The sequence below is a fragment of the Prionailurus viverrinus genome, chromosome C2 (genome assembly GCF_022837055.1).
Source record: "Prionailurus viverrinus isolate Anna chromosome C2, UM_Priviv_1.0, whole genome shotgun sequence".
NCBI lineage: Eukaryota > Metazoa > Chordata > Mammalia > Carnivora > Felidae > Prionailurus > Prionailurus viverrinus.
Window position 1 is genome coordinate 53,867,476 of NC_062569.1, and position 16,356 is coordinate 53,883,831.

The 16,356-nt window shown below is 40.8% G+C and overlaps 1 protein-coding gene and 1 pseudogene across 6 annotated transcripts in view; one reads left to right on the forward strand and one right to left on the reverse strand.

Moving 5' to 3' along the window:
* SCHIP1 (schwannomin interacting protein 1) overlaps positions 1–16,356 on the forward strand; it is a 581,848-nt gene that overhangs the window by 489,987 nt on the left and 75,505 nt on the right. The gene's annotated exons all lie outside the window — the stretch shown is intronic.
* Positions 9,111–15,317, reverse strand: LOC125175055 (ribosome biogenesis protein NSA2 homolog; annotated as a pseudogene).

The following is a 16,356-nucleotide window of genomic DNA, read 5'->3' on the forward strand; positions in this document are numbered from 1 at the left end:
CTTAAATCTCTCTTAAGGTTAAAATCTGGCACTTCTACATCAACTTACTTCCTAAATTTTTCCTTCAGATCCTTCCTCCAAGGGATTTTTCTTTTTCTTCCTTTACGTTGTTACCTTAGAAGGAATTAAGCATTCATCAACTTAACCAAGTTTCTTATTGTGGATAGCACATATGTAAGATACACATTAGTATTGAAATGTTATTAAACCCAGGCCACCTGGGTGGCTCAGTCAGTTGAGCATCCGTCCGACGTCGGCTCAGGTCATGATCTCACAGTTTGTGAGTTTGATCCCCCAGTTGGGCTCTGTGCTGACAGCTCAGAGCTGGGAGCCTGCTTCAGATTCTGTCTCTCTCTGCCCCTCCCCTGCTCACGCGCGCTCTCTCTCTCTCTCTCTCAAAAATAAATAAATATTAAGAAAAATTAAAAATAGAGAAATGTTGTTAAAACAATTCTGTACCACATTTTTCTAGAATTGTCACTCTAACTACCAGAGAGTGTAATTTATATTAGTATTACACAAACTAGGAGGCTGGTTCTGTGTAGTGGGCTTGGAGCCAGCTGAGCTGGGTTCTAATCCTTTCTGTCCCTTCTAGTTATGTGATCTTGAGCAAATTATTTGACTTCTCTGTACCTTGACTTCTACTTCTATAGAACAAGAGTATTAATAGTACCTAACTTGACAGGGCTGTTAGAGGATTAAATGGCATTATGTATGTACACTTGACCCGTAATTAATGTCAGTTAGTTTTCTGTGTCATCATCATGATCACTCACTCCATTTTCATAACAGCCAAACAAGCCTTGTTTTTCCAAAGGCCTACTGCAGTTTTCTGTACCGGTTGGCTCTCAACAAATTGATGAATCTGAACTTCTGAGTTAGGATGGTAAAAAGAGAAAGTGATTTTTTTTTCTTTTTGAGAGAGAGAGAGAGAATGTGTGTGCACACATGAGCAAGAGGGGGAGGGGAGGAGGAAGGGAAAGAGAGAGAGGGAGAGAGAGAATCCCAAGCAGACTCCACACCCAGCCCGGAGTGGTCTCACAACCATGAGATCATGACCATAGTCGAAGTCAAGAGTCAGCTGCTTAACCAACTGAGCCGCCCAGGTGCCCCAAAAAGAAAGTGATTTAAAAATCCTTTCCTTGATTTCTTGAGCCTTTGTTTTTAATGATAGTTACAAAACTCCTGGAATTTTCCACTTAGCTATCTTCCACTTGTGGCCTTACATGTGCAGTGAGAAAAGTTGGGCAATAAAGGGAGACTCTGGGCAGGGCAATTTGTTTGACCTACATTCTTTTACTCTGGTGTTCAAGAGGCTGTATTCATATTTGTGCATGCAGTCTTGAGTAACCACCTAAATTCCATCTCCTCAGGCATTCTTTCTTCCTGAGGTAATAGATGCAAGCAGCATCCAACACACTCAGACCAAGGTACGCTGCCCGGGCTGCTCTCGGGGAAAGGGAAGGCTAAATGCCAGCACATGGCACAGTGGAAAGGAAGCAGGCTCTGGAGTCCACTGACTTGAATTGGAATCCTAACCCCAGGCAAACTGCTTACCCTCTCTGGGCCTCAGCTTTCTCATCTCTGAGATCGGGAAATAGAGAATCACAAGGAGCATGGCACCGCACGGGGCACAAAACAAAACATACTTATCCAGGAAAAGTTGCCTCGCTGCCTCCTTTGTGCTAGGCCCTCCTTGAGCCAGGTGCCAGGGACACAGGTGGCCAAGGTGACGAGCCGACAGTGTTAACTGGCCAGCAGACAGACGGCCCCACGGGTTGTTGCAGAGAAGCCTGGTAAACACAGTGATGGGGAGTGAGGGGTGGTGAGAACACATGGAAGGTTCATGCTGGGACCTGATGGGTGAGCTAGGAGTTTGCCCCCAGTCTGGTGGGAGATGGGAAGGAGGGACATGCAGGAGAGTATTGGGCACACAGAGAATTTCAGTAAGGCTGGCCAGGTTAAGAAGGATGGGTTGGGGTCCCATTTAAAAAGCTGGACTTTATCCCTTTTAAAAAATAATCTCTACAGCCAGTGAGGGACTTGAACTCCCAACCCTGAGATCAAGACCTGAGCTGAGATCGAGTTGGATGCTTAACCAACTGAGCCACCCAGGTGAACCAAAAATCCCCATTTTTAAATGCTGGCAACTAAGGGCATTTTTTAAAACATGCAGTTTGTAATCATCTGTGGGCTGGATTCTTCTTTTATCTTTTCCAGAAACCTCAGCTTGTGGCATCTACTTTTTTTTTTCCCTTTTCATTCCTCACTAAGTCCTTTAGTCCCTCATTATGTCCAATAGAAGTGACTCATGGTGGGGCAAATTGTTCTTGCATTTATAGAAAAGTTACATGCAAAGTCAGTTTATGTATATACAAGAATTTTTACATAAGGAAGAATTTTCAGCTGGGGTGGTAGCAGTTACTGTAAGTAAAATACAGTTGTAAATGTTTCTCTGAAGGGAGAAATTTCTTTTTTTTTTTAATTTGTTTTAAATGTTTATTTATTTTTGAGAGAGAGAGACAGAGACTGAGACAGTGTGAGTGGGGGTGGGGCAGAAAGAGAGGGAGACACAGAAACCCAAGCAGGCTTCAGGCTGTGAGCTGTCAGCACAGAGCCTGAAGCACGGCTTGAACTCACAAACAGCGAGATCATGACCTGAGCTGAAGTCGGATGCTTAACCAACCAACTGAGCCATTCAGGAGCCCCTGAAGGGAGAAATTTTTGAATTACAGTCAACTTACAAAAATATTATGGAACACAAACATTTATTTATAAATAAGAGAAAAAAAACGTACATGCAGATGTATTCAGTATATATTTACACACAGGACATATGAGTACATAATATATTTTTGTTAGGAATTGTCAGATACTTACCTTTTCCTGCATCAAATGATAAGGACTATTTAAAGTAAAAAGGAAAGAAAATTAATATATTCTGCATGGATATTTTGTTATAACTTTTATGGTAAGCAATAACAATAAGCAGGTGCCTCTATTCTGACATTATACAGCTTTAGATTGCTTTCTCATTTAAACACAAGTTTCAGGAATGAACCAAATATTTTGTACCTTCTTTTATGATTGGAACCTTTCATTTTCTAAAACTTAGGGTATGGAGGCGCCTGGGTGGCTCAGTGGGTTGAGCGTCCAATTCTTGATTTCAGCTCAGGTCATGATCTCATAGTTTGTGAGACTGAGCCCCGGGTCTAGCACAGAGCCTGCTTGGGATTCTCTCTCTCCCTCTCTCCCTCTCTGTTCCTCCCCTGTTCATGCTCTTTCTTTAAATTGATAAATAAATAAACAAACAAACAAAATTGAAAATAAGTAAAATAAAAATCAGGGTATTTGCTTCTAAAAGAAGTAACCTATTTAATCAATATTACCACTATATTAATATTTATATTAATCATATAAAACTATATGCAGTTTTATAAATTTATTTTACATACACTATCCTTAAAATCAGCTTCTCATTTTTGTTTACGTCCTTAAAAACATCTCTTGGTATTACAGGTTTTATTGAAATAATGAAAATAAAGGACTTAATGCAGTGCCCGAAATTTGATGATCATGCCATGTGTCAGCAATTGTTATTGTTATGATTAATGATATCACTGTTGTAAGCCTGACTGACAGTTGAAGAAACAGTCTTAAATAACTGAAGTCCACTATTGTTCTATAACTAGTAAGTTTTAGAGACTAAAAAGACTTTATAAGACACAGTTCTACCAAGCTAAACTCCATAGTCTTTCATTTCTAACAAAAAAGAACAAACAAAAGAAACTTTTGTTATTAAACCATCTATTTGTGTGCTGGGTGCATTGCACATATTAGCTCATTTGATTTTTCTGCAAGTACAGTTGCCCTTGAACAGTGCAGGGGTTAGGAATGCCAGGCCCCCTGCAGTGGAAAATCTGCATACAACTTTTGGCTTCCCCCAAATTTAACTACTAATAGCCTGCTGTTGACCAGAAGCCTTACTGATGATGTAAACAGTTGATTAACACATATTTTGTATGTTACATGTATTAAGTACTGTATCCTTTTTTTAAAAAAAATTTTTTTAATGTTTATTTTTGAGAGAAAGAGAGAGAGAGAGAGAGACAGAATCCGAAGCAGGCTCCAGGCTCTGAACTTTCAGTCCAGAGCCTGACACGGGGCTCGAATCCACAAACTGTGAGATCACACACTGAGCCTAAGTCAGATGCTTAACCGACTGAGCCACCCAGGCGCCCCTGTATTCTTATAATAAAGTAAGCTAAAGAAAAGAAAATATTAAGAAAATCATTTAAAAAGCAAATATAGGAGTGCCTGAGTGGCTTAGTCAGTTGAGCATCTGACTCTTGATTTTGGCTGAGGTCATGACCTCATGGTTCAGTTGATGAGTTGGGATTCTCTCACCCTCTCTCTGCCCCTCCCCCAATGACTCTCTCTAAAAATAAATAAACTTAAAAAAATGAAAAGCAAATATATTTACAGTATTGTACTGTATTTATTGAAATAAATCTGTGTGTAAGTGGACATGCAGTTCAAAACAATGTTGTTCAAGGGTCAGGTGTATTGTATGAGGTTTCATTTTATAGATGAAGAAACTGGAAGTACTAAAGGGTTAAATTACTTACCAAGGTCACATTGCAAGTAAGTGGCAAAGCCAAGAAGTGCTCCTAGATCTGAAGCCAAGGCCCATGACCTTCTTCCAGAGTACAGTGTCTTTTACTACATTGTGTCTAATTGATGCTTGCATGTAGCAAGTATTTTATTTGTAACTGATAGCAAGCATTTGAGGAGTTTAGGTCACTAAGAAAATAGTCTTCGTTTCATAAAATTGCTGGCTAAAATAGGAGAAAGCAGTCATCTTGAATAGATAGGGTTTTCTGTAAAACAAACAAAAAGGTTTTGTTCTTGGTTTTTTGTTGTTTTTTTTTAAATCTCTATTTCTTTCCATGTCTGGGAGGTGACCTTTCTGATGTTACACCGTGGGTAGAATTCATTTTGTAGGATGTGAGTGGGATTTGGGGAGTATGATGGGAATGACTGATGAATCCATACCCCATTCGTAAGTGGCTTGTCATGTTAAAAACAGTGCAGTCTGGTCTCACAGATGAAGGGAGAAAACATAAACGATGGATATAGGAAAGTATCAGTGCAGATTAGGTTTAGCTGTGAGTGACAAAAAAGCCCCAAATGCCAGTGCCTCAAACAAGATGGAATTTTGTTTCTCATGCATGTAAAAGAAGTGTGGAGGTCAGGAATGTAAGGCAGTTTCAAAATGAAGATTTTTTTCGGTTTTGCTGCTCCATCATCCTTCAGTACATAGCTTTCTTCCTCATCATCCAGGCTCACTGCTTGAACACCTTCTATGACACTGTAATCCAGCTGGTAGGAAGGGGCAAGGACACATCTCCCCTCCTTTAAGGACACTTTCCAAAGCCACACATGACACCTCTGTTTAGATCTGTTTAGCCAGAATGTACTCACAGGTGCGTGAGTACACACACTTGGTTGCAAGGGAGGCTGGAAAATGTAGTGTCATCCTGGGGTGTGGGGGTGGGGAGATATTCTATCAATGAGAAAGAGGGAGAGAACAGATACTGGGAGATAAGGAACGTCTGTCACAGAAAGAATGAAAAGGAGATAACCGTGTAACAGAGAGAGATTGCCTGTGGTCCTCTGTTGGCAGATACCTTATACAGTAAAACCTTGGCTTGCGAGCATAATTCATTCTGGAAACATGCTTGTAATCCAAAGCACTTGTATATCAAAGTGAATTTCAAGAACCTTCGGCTCAGTTGTGATCATGCGACATTTAGCGTCACGTACTACTCGTATTGCAAGACATCGCTCATTTATCAAGTTAAAATTTATTAGAAACGTTTGCTCATCTTGCAAAACACTTGCAGAACAAGTTACTCGCAATCCAAGGTTTTACTGCGTATGCTTTGCCTTGGATGGGAATCCTGGAACGAACATACAAATGCAGGTCCTAACCTTTTGGTCCGGGTATCTGCCTTTGAATGAATGATAGAAATCTTTAGGAGCCTGTGTCTTTAAAAAAAAAAAAAAAAAAAAAAAGCAAGGATGACAATTTTATCTTTTTTGGTAGCTCTTTTGAATACTGCTTCACTACAAATAAGACCTACCTACCTGAGGAATCACATCGTTAATGAATCACTAGCTCAAAAGTTGCACTTACGTTCAGAAGCTCGAAATTTCCATTTGCAGGTCTGAGCTGCCCTGACATGGATACTGGGTCCGTGAGGCCCATGGATTTTGAAGGTTTTGTGACCTTCTCTCATTAGCACATATACACTCAGGGTATCTTGTCATGGGTGAGAAGTAAATGTATATATTGGGAAGAATGTTTAGGGACCTGGCTGCTTTTTGTTTTTGTTTTTGTTTTTCTTGTGCTTTGTCCTGTCATAGTGCTCTTTCATTTCAAGGATTATTGAAATAATCCTAGCAACTATTTTTTGAATGCTAAACCCATTGCATATGTTATTACGCTTAAAGTTCAAAACCACTCTGAAAGGTAGGCTTTATTCATTCTCATTTTATAGACAGAAAAGCTCAGAGTCACATAACTAGTAAGGAGAGTTGCTGAAATTTGAACTTGGGTCCAGTGGACTCCAAAATCCATGCCCGTTATCACCATACCCCTTCATCTTAAAAAATACAAGAAAGTGCAAGGACCCATTCAACGTTTCTTTTTGTATAATAGCCTAAGGAAAGCAGAGATGTGGGGGTCAGTTGTCCTGGTCCCTGGACTTGTATGGGGACTCCCTCAACCCTCTCCTTGGTTCTTTACTGAACCAGGGATCTATGGGAACTGCCACTGTTGTAGAGACAGAGGAGTAGACAGCTTAGAGCTCTCCAGGGGAGGGAGGTCAGTAGCAAAGAGCTGGGCTGGAGCCCTATTCTTTCCCCAGTTTGTTGCTTTCCCAAGGTCTTGCTTTTAGCACTCTGTGTGGGTTGTTTTTGTTTTTGTTTTTTTCCAGTTGCCTTCACCGTATAGCTGTCCCTACACATTTGTAGTTTCCAGATGACTGTCTGTATCTCTAGGGCTTTGGGTTTTTTCATCCTCAGGGCGGGTGGGGGGTGGGCGTGAGGAGCAGAGAGGGAGGTAGGGAAGGAGTGGAGGGGAGGCAGGTGGTTACTGAAGTAAGAGCAGGGAAACTACTTTCAGTGTCATTGCAGCAAATTTCTCCTCAATCTTTCCTGGTCCAAATAGGGTCCAAATAGGTCCAAATAGGGTCACATGTTTGTCCCTGACCCAATACGGGAAGCTGGGAGGTGGAATAATGCAAGTTAACTTTGAGCCGCAAATCCCACTGCCAGATTAACTTCCCCCAAGCACCTGGGCTTTGCACAAGAAGCTGAGGGTACCCAAATAAAAGTAAAGGTTGTATTTATAAAAGATTGGGACTAGGTTTTGGGAAAGCACTAGTATCTTTTGAACTCAATCAGCCCCTACCCGCACTCTACCAGCACCCCAGGACCCCAGACCCCAGAACTTGGGCTCGTCCCTTGACCGGTGACTTTTGGAAGGCTGCTGACCCCTAGTGTTTGAAGTAGAGCATTGGACAGGGAATCCAGAGATTTGGGGTTAACCTTTGAAAGGATCACAGAATCACAAAATCTTGTGCCATCCCCTCACACAGTGAGGGTGTGAGCAAAATGAAACTTCTAGAAGTACTTTAATGAGCACAAAGCGCCAGCCACTGGCACACCGATGCTTAGCGAATTCTCGTGTGAGTAAATGAGGAACCCAAATGTTACTCAGCTCTCCTGTCCCCCTCCCCAGCCACCGCTTTCACTTGTAAATATCAAATATATCAAATATATCAGCCTAATTGTGGTCACAAAACGACCACTACAAAGCAACGAATTATATTCGGAATATGTGCATATGTATATGAAAGCACGTTTTGTGATGTGAAATGCCACTACCTGGTAGGATAGCTGAGAAGGCTACTCGTTATGCAGGGCGTTATTTTAACCAAATCAACAAGCACTGCTACCCTGAGGTCTGCTGGGAGCTGTGGGCGAAGCTGTGTTAGATGGGGTGCCCTTGGTCTGTGGCTTTGAGGGAACAGGATATTGCTTGTGTTCCGTGTTTTGGGGTAGGTGTGGAGAGGAAAGGCAGGAAAATGGTCATTCTAATATTAGATGAATCTCAAGAAAATTGAATAATAGTATGGTCTTATTGTGCTTTGCTTTTGATTGACTTCCAATTCAAGTGTCACATGGCATTTCTCAGGATAAGAAAAATCTTGCACAAACCCAGGAGTGGAAATGAACCGCCACTGGCCGTGGAGGGCACCGAAGGACAGCTAGGATTTCTCAATCTGAGGTCTGGGAGAGAGTTCTGGGAAATGGTGGCAGCGGCAGCCGCAGCTGTAGAACTTCCGACAGCTGTTTGGTTTTGGCAGGCCAGGCTGCCGCTCGCTGAAGAGAGCTGTGCTGCTTCCATCCAGGGCCCCTCCTGTCATGCAGCCTGTAAGATGCCTTCCAGGAGAGAAGTCACGCTCTCTCCCTCTCTTCCCCTTTTCACAGGGAGAAGGAAAACGGGCAGGGAAGCGCCATGGTGGTCAGATGGGTCATGGATGTGGAAAAAAATGAAACCACTGATGCAAAGTGATTGGCCAAATCAGACTGTATCCCTGCATCCAAAAGTATCGTACCAGTTTTGCTGGCCTCCTCTCGTCTCTTAAGTAAAGGAAGTGCCATTTATTGTCAAGACTTATGGTTATTTTTGTTAAATCTTTTTTAAATGCATTTTTAAATCTTTATTTTAAGGGAGAGGGAGAGGAGGAGGGGCAGGGAGAGAAAGGAGAGACACAGGATCCCAAGCAGGCTCCGCACTGTCAGCGCAGAGTGCTGGCTAAGCTACCCAGGCTCCCGTATAATTGCTTTTTAAAACATTATTCAGATTTATGAACGTCTAAATGCTAAACAGACTAAAAAATAAAGACCAATTTGTAAATAAGCCTATTTTAATGTTGCTTACAATAGAATACATAGTTCTCTTGATGGCTGCAGGTAGGTAAGGCTGTCTGGCTGTATTCAGAGAACCACCACAGTAATGGTGTTTTCCTAACTGGTGAGTAGCCTTCAGTAATTGTCAAGAGTTACTTGTCTGAAAGTGCTGTCAAACCAGCAAGACTGCATTTATGCATCCATCGTTCTCAGGATTGTTGGTAACCTGGGCATATTTTCCCCAAATAACCTTGCCTCCTTGTGTCACAAGGCCCAACTCCCTCACGTTCACCTCAATGACAATATCTTTGGTAATAACACCCAAAGACGTATATAGTGGGGATGAGGGATTCTTTTTTACACCAAGTAGTGGCAGACAAAAGATGGCTTTCAATTCAGGATGTGTTACGTGGCCTTTTTGAAACGTAAGCCCATTGGCCTAATGAATCTTTCATATTTAGGTGGTTTTCGAGTGAAGCCATCTCCAACAAAGCAGACTTTAGTAACCATCCTCTTCCATGCTTTCTTTTTTCTCTTTCCTGTTCGAATAGCTTTTAATACTGCTGTTTCTCCCTGGGCACGAACTTTGGGCATAGGGACTTCCCATTTTCCTGCTTTCTCTTTTCATTTTTGTTTAATCATATTGGAAAGTTCTTTAGCTCGGGACCGTCCCTCCCTGTCCAGTAGATACGCAGGTACTGCTCCTTGTGGAGTCTTTTCATTCTTTGGCTTGGTGTTTCTCTTTTCATGCATCTTGATAGTCTTTTTCGTTTGTATTTTCTCAGCGTGGTGCTGTTTATGGTAAAGCTTACCAATCATCTTTTTTGCCTTCTTTGAACGTTCATGAGCCTCTCGACCTTCCTTTCTCTTTTTCTCACGGTAATCCAACGATAGCCATAGTGCTTCCGGCGTAACTCAATATATTCGTTTTGTGGCTTGGTGACGGCCGCAGAGCCACCGGGTGCAGCTGCCAGGGCGCAAAGACTTATCGTTATTAATGCAATTTTGTATTACAATTACAATTTTGTAGAGAATGACAATGGACCCTAAATATTCTAGCTTTCGGTTGACACATTGCAGGTTTCCACTTTGCATTCATTCCTCTCTTTTAAGGTACATAGTATTCTTACAGAAATATAATTTTATTCAGTCGGTGTTTAACCAAGACTTAGAAGACTACTTAAGTTGCAAGCCAATCCCAATCAGCCAGTGTGAACAGTCCTGTGTTAAGCTGTTTTGGTGCTTCAGGGAGAAAGTGATGGAAGGGACTCCATGTTGGTTTCATGAAACTGAGGTATGAATAATGGGCAAGTAATGGACTGCCTGGTGTTCATGCCAGTAGACCCCCCTCCTGCACATCTGCTTTCACAAGCACTTGACACAGGTTCTACATTTTTAAATGTGCCAAGTACATAAATTTGGTTGGTGTGTTTTTCTAAGTGCTCTCTGTGACTCTGTAAAAGGAGCATTAACCATTAGGAAGGTTACAACACTGGGTAGAAAAGTAAAAGTATTTTTTGAATTTTGTTCTCCACAGGTTAACTTTTAGCTTCAATGTGTTTTTGCTTTTGTTTTGTTTTTGCTCCCCCACCCCTACCACATTGGCATATGTGAGAGTGTGTGTGTGTGTGTGTGTGTGTGTGTGTGTTGAATAGATAATAACTAATTAGGAATTCTCTTGAGAAAAAGTCTCAGCCAGAGAAATATGGGGAAACCATGCTGGAGAACTCTGACACAGCTGTTTAATTTTGGCAAGGAAGAAAATTGGAGTTCTTCTTTGTTTGGGTATATGAGGCACCGTTGTACCATGCTGCAGTGTGATTTGACCGGAGGGAAGCTAATGCATGGACACGTGCTTTATACCTGCTGTCTTATTTGGTCCTCAAATAACCCTTTGAAGCAGGTGTTATTATTCTCCTTGTAGAGACAAGGAAGTTGAGACTTAGCTAAGTTACAAAATTTGCCCCAGGTATATTTTTTAAAGGATTTGACCAACTTTTGAATCCAGACATTTCTAAACTCAAAGACCCTGTTCTTTCTACTACACCAAATGGCCCAGTACCCAACTTATGTTGGGTTAAATAAGTCTTTTTTGTCTTTCAAATAAAAATGCAAGCAACATTGAACATTTATTCTGTTTAGTGTTTCTCAACAGAGTAACAGATAGTTTCTCTGGAGCCCTTATGTTTTCACTGAGAATTTGATTGCTTTTGTTTTCATTTTGATAAGAACCCATTCTTATTCTGGATAGTAAGCATATTCTGGATCACCTGGATTGTCGCTTTATAACTGAGTACTACTCTATTACGTAAGCAATTCTGGTTCTATTTGTGTTTATTTTTTTTTAATTTTTTTTTCAACGTTTATTTATTTTTGGGACAGAGAGAGACAGAGCATGAATGGGGGAGGGGCAGAGAGAGAGGGAGACACAGAATCAGAAACAGGCTCCAGGCTCTGAGCCATCAGCCCAGAGCCTGACGCGGGGCTCGAACTCACGGACCGTGAGATCGTGACCTGGCTGAAGTCGGACGCTTAACCGACTGCGCCACCCAGGCGCCCCATCTATTTGTGTTTACACTGACACCAAGAAATATTTCTCCACCTCAGAGATTGCTAGCTGCTCTACCAACATCCACTCTTTCTTACTTCCTTACTAACAGAACCCTGATTTGACTGCAGGTGGCAATATTCCTGTATTACCCAGACTCTCTTGAAGTTAAGAATGGCCATGTGACACATATCATTCTGGCCAATGATATGTAAGAGAGTTATTGGGTAGGGCTTCCCAGAAAGATTCTTAAACATGGCTACTTAGAGGCTAATGCATTTTGCACTGTCTGTTCTTTCTCCTTTTCTAGGCTGGAAAGAGATTGAGTTATGACCACGAGGGCAGGAAAACATGCTAGGGATGGCTGCAAACAGGATGAGTGTGAGTCTCTGATGACTACAAAAAAAACCCACAAAAAACAAACAAACAAAAAAACAAAAAAAACCCCACAACATCATTACAGTGATGGATATGGCTATCTACACACTACTTATTATATGAGAACCATAAGCTGATATTCAAAATAGCTTTAGTGTGATGGGGTGCCTGGGTGGCTCAGTTGTTTAAGTGACTGACTCTTGATTTCAGTCAGGTCATGATCTCACAGTCTGTAAGTTCAAGCCCCACATCAGGCTCTGCACTGACAACATGGAGCCTGCTTGGGATTTTCTCTCTCTCTCTCTCTCTCTCTCTCTCTCTCTGCCCCTCCCTGCTCTCTCTCTCTCTCTCAAAAAATAAACTAAAAAAAAATTTTTTTAAATAGCTTTAGTGCGATAATTTATATACCATGAAATTCACCTGTTTTAAGTGTATAATTCAATGATTTTTAGTAAATTTTCAAAGTTGTGCAAACATCGCCACTACTCAAATGTAGAAGAAGATCCTGCTTACCAAATCCCACTCCCAACCCTAGGCAACTATTCATCTGCTTTCTGTTCCTATAGATTTGCCTTTTCTGGACATTTCGTATAAACAGAATAATACAATGTATAATTCTTTTGCATCTGGTTTCTTTCACTTAGCTTGCTGGTTTTCAGGTTCATCCATGTAGTAGCATGTATCAGTAGTTCTTTCTTATTGCTGAATCATACTCCATTATATAGCTATCCCACATTTTGTTTATCCATTCATCAGTTCATGGACATGTGGATTGTTTCTACTCCTTTTATATGAGTAAGGTTGCTATGAACACATACATGTCTTTGTGAGACATGTGTTTTCATTGATCTTGGGTGGATACTTAGGAGTGGAATTACAGGGTCATATGGTAAATTTATGTTTAACTTTTTAAAAATTTATTTATTTTTGAGAGAGAGAGAGTGAGAGAGAGAGAGAGCACATGCGAGTGGAGGTGGGACAGAGAGAGAGAGAGAGAGAGAGAGAGAGAGAGAATCCCAAGTGGGGACTTCATCTCACGGATCGTGAGATCATGACCTGAGCTGAAATCAAGAGTCACACTCTTAACCAGCCGAACCATCCAGGTGCCCCTGTTTAACTTTTTTTAAAGAAACTGCCAAACTGTTTTTCAAAGTTGCTGTACCACCTTACATCCTCACCAGCAATGTATGAGGGTTCCAGTTTTCCCATATTCTCACTAATAATTATTTTGTCTTTTTGATTATACCCATTCTATTGGTCATGAAATGGGATCTTACTGTTGTTTTAATTTGCATTTCCCTAATGACTAATGATATTGAGCATCTTTTCATGTGCTTATTCATCTTTTAATGGGTTTGTCTCTTATTAGTTTATAAAGAGATTTTTATATATTCTGGTTAGAAATCCTTTATCAGAAATACTATCAGCACATATTTTGTTCCAGACTGTGGTTTATATTTTCACTTTATTTTTGATAATTTTGAAACACCAAAGTTTTTAATTTAAATGAAGTGTATTTTTCCCATGTTTTTTCTTTTATATATTATGCTTTTGGTGTTGTATTTAAAAACACTTTTCTGCATCCTTTATATTTCCACATAGACTTTAGGATCAGCTTATCAATTTCTACCAAAAGTCTACTGGAATTTTGATAGGAACTGTGTTGAATCTATAGGTCAGTTCGAGGATAATTGGCATCTTAATTATACTGAGTGATGTAATCCATGAATATAGAATGTCTCTCCTTTTTTTTAGGTCTTTAATTTCTCACAGCAATAATTTATAGTTTTCAGTGTATAAATCTCATACATCTTTTATTCCTTAGTTTCTGAAGTCACTGTTTTACGGACTATTTTCTGCTAAATTGAAATCCTGATTCATGTTCTAATTGGCAAATAAAATAGAAAGTTAAAGGAATAGAAGTAGACTTAACATACATAAATAATATTTTCCTGTGAAGGGTAAATGATTCTTGGTGCATTATATAAATGATCAGTTTCACAGTGGAAAATGAATACAAGCAGTGAAGAAACCAAATAACTGCAGGGCACACAGAACATTGGCATATCCTGGGCACCTAGGTGCCTCAGTCAGTTGAGCATCTGACTCTTGATTTCTGCTCAGTTCATGATCTCATGGTTGGTGGGCTCAAGCCCTGTATTGGATTCTGTGCTGTCAGTGCAGAGCCTGCTTGGGATCCTCTGTCTCCCTCTCTCTCTGTCTCTCCGCAGCTCTTGCTCACTCGCGCTCTCTCTCTCTCTCTCAAAATAAATACACTAAAAAAAATTGGCATATCCAACCCAAATGAACCTTTGCCTTATAGTTAGTACCATATGTGTGAAAGCCAATAAAGCAACATGATCTGTCACAATAACTCAGTATTTGTTCACTGTAATTAACTGGTTTTATATCATTTATGTTTATATTTATAAATTTATTTTATGTATTATCAGCATAAAGAATTTATACCTAGTTTTACATTTATTGGCCCAATATTTTTCCCTTTAATGGATGTCTGGTATTCAACATGGGGAAACACTGATTTTAGTTTATTAGTTTACAGAGCATTTTCAGTTTACCATCTTATTCTCACAGCAACCCTGGAGCTTGGGTAAACTAAGGGTTTTTAGTATTCCCACATTATAAATGATGCAGATAAAACTCATAGACATAACTGATGTGCATAATTTTATACATCTCTAATGTGGCAGTTCTGGGATATAAAATTAGGAATTCAGGCTCCAAATCCCTAACCCTTTCTGCTACATGTATTAGTGATTCTTGATCACTTTCTTAAACCCTGCTAAGGACACAAGGGAAATATAAAACTTTTGTGAGGCTTTGCAATCTATGTAGGGAGGTAAAACCCATGAAACGTGTTAAAAGTAAGGTTAGTGCAAGAGAGCCCACAGCCCAGACACCAAGTTCTTTTGGCATCTACAGAATGCAGACAACTCAATGGACTTGAGTAACTGAGTAGGAAAACATGACCTGAACCATGTAGAGGGCACTATCAGGCAGCCCAGATCCATGACCCCACCCTACCTGCCTTTGGAACTGGAGCACTCATTCCCCCCAGCTGCTTGGAATATTAACAGTCAACAGTTCTCTTCCAGGAGCCTCTCTGGGGAATTGCCCATGGCCAAAGATAGCTGCCTTGCCCAAGGGCAGCCCATATCTAATGTCTGGTTGATGGTGGGGGGACTTAAAGGCTGACCCTTTCTTCTCAGCTTGGGTCAACTCTTAAGAGCCATCCCAGCCCCAGAGCTCCCTTACAGGATGAGCTAGGCTTTTCTGCAGCTGCATTAGCAGCCGGCTTCTCCTTCTGCCCTGTATTACTTCCTCTAGTCCCTCCCAGCTGTAGATCCCCAGCGTGCTCCTTGATGAAGTTCCTCCTGGTGACCTCCATCTCAGTTGGCTTCCTGGGGAACCAGCCTGCACCAAATGATCTCTAAGGTTTCCAGGAAGTGGTAACAGCATGAACAAAGGCCTTAAGGCCAGAATTCTTGAGGCCATAGCAGAGTAAATGGAATAGTGTTTTATAGAAGCTAGAAAACAGTGGCCAATGGTGGAAGACTTGGGAAAACAGGATGAGGTATCAGCCTTGATGGAGAAACACCGCAAAAAGCCTTCACTGACCCAGTGAGAATATTGGAGCCGACCCAGACATTCCCTTGACACAGCAAATGTGTCACCTAATATCAACCCAGACCCTGAACATTTACTGCTCCATTCATCTGATTCTGTGAACTCTGTCCTGAAGCCAGAAAGAGAAAGTCTGAATTTAAGATCTCCCCTGCCAACTTTCTTTTTGTGTGATTTTAGAGCTTCTGTTGCTCATTGGGAAAATGGATATGTTTTGAGGATTGAAATATTCCTAATTTCAGTGGCAGTTCATTGGTATCATGTGATAGAAGGCTTCCAGGGCCAATATAACTTTTGGTGATGCTAGGCTAAATTAGGTTAAATGTATGTCTTTACTGTAGGTTTTCTCAGTCTTTAATATATTGCTGTGCCTTGTGGTCTCAAGGAAGAGGATGGTAATGTAAATCATCTTACCTTAACTCATCAGGAAGACCTTTCCCCACTCCTGACACCCTCCAGGGAGCATCTCCTAGGCTTGTGTCCTGCTGAAGCCATACTGAGAAACTCTGGCCCATCACATAGGCGGTTAGCAAATGTTAAATCAGATCGTATCAATTACCATGGTCTGCCCTGCCTTAACCTTCACCTAAGTTAGGAATCTCTCAGAAATATATTAAGACTTCCCATTGACTTTAGTAGTCAAGATCAATGTGGTCTTGCTTATTTAATTCAGCTAGGCATACTTCACTTTAAGGATATCTCCAAATCACGATGTGTATCTTTTAATTTTATTTTTTTTAATTTTATAATGCTTATTTATTTTTGAGAGAGAGAGAGACAGAATGTGAGTGGAGGAGGGGCAG